The following is a 799-nucleotide window of genomic DNA, read 5'->3' on the forward strand; positions in this document are numbered from 1 at the left end:
CATCGAATATGATTTATTATCAAATTTTTAATTGTACAAAGCTATATTTCTCACTGGAGAGGACTACAAATATTAAGTACATGTGTAATATGAAAATTCTAATACATGTATCTCAATTTAAATTCCAACAAAGCTAGGATAATTCATAATCCCAAAAAAAATTGTCAATGAGCTAGCCTGTCTCAAATTACACCACAGGCAAATTACACCACAATTTTCATTTCTTTGGCTCAACACCATATACCCATTTGTTAATTGCATCACATCGGCGGAACATAGCCAAAGTCCTACAAATTGTAACAGGAGAAGGCCGCATATGCCAAAAGTATAAAGTGAGCAAATGTTGAGTCAAAGAATATATAATAGGGCAATAAATAAAATACAAATGCAGCCTAACATAATGCAGCCCAAAATATCTTTACTGCAAATGCAGCCGAAAATATCTTTACTTCAGCAAGTAAAAAAAAAAAAACTTTTGTGCATACTGCAACAATTTTAGCATGCAAGTGTGCAGGAAAGTGTTTGGAATTTTTGCAAATCAATTTTGCTACCCAACATGCACTCCATATCAATTTTCTTTTATGCAATAAGTGAACTAGAAATCCATTCTTCTACCCACCGAAAATAGCAAATTCAGCCCACCATAAACGTGTGAGCCATTCAAGTTCTTTTGCAAATCCATTCAGCAACCCTCAACTCAATGTAAACAGTTTTCAGGTTTTCAAGTTAAGCACTAAATGAAGTAATATAATTCAGTTGTCACTGACAGTTTCAATTACAAAAATAGATATCCCCAAAA

Source organism: Phalaenopsis equestris, unplaced genomic scaffold (assembly GCF_001263595.1).
Source record: "Phalaenopsis equestris unplaced genomic scaffold, ASM126359v1 Scaffold001099, whole genome shotgun sequence".
Lineage (NCBI taxonomy): Eukaryota > Viridiplantae > Streptophyta > Magnoliopsida > Asparagales > Orchidaceae > Phalaenopsis > Phalaenopsis equestris.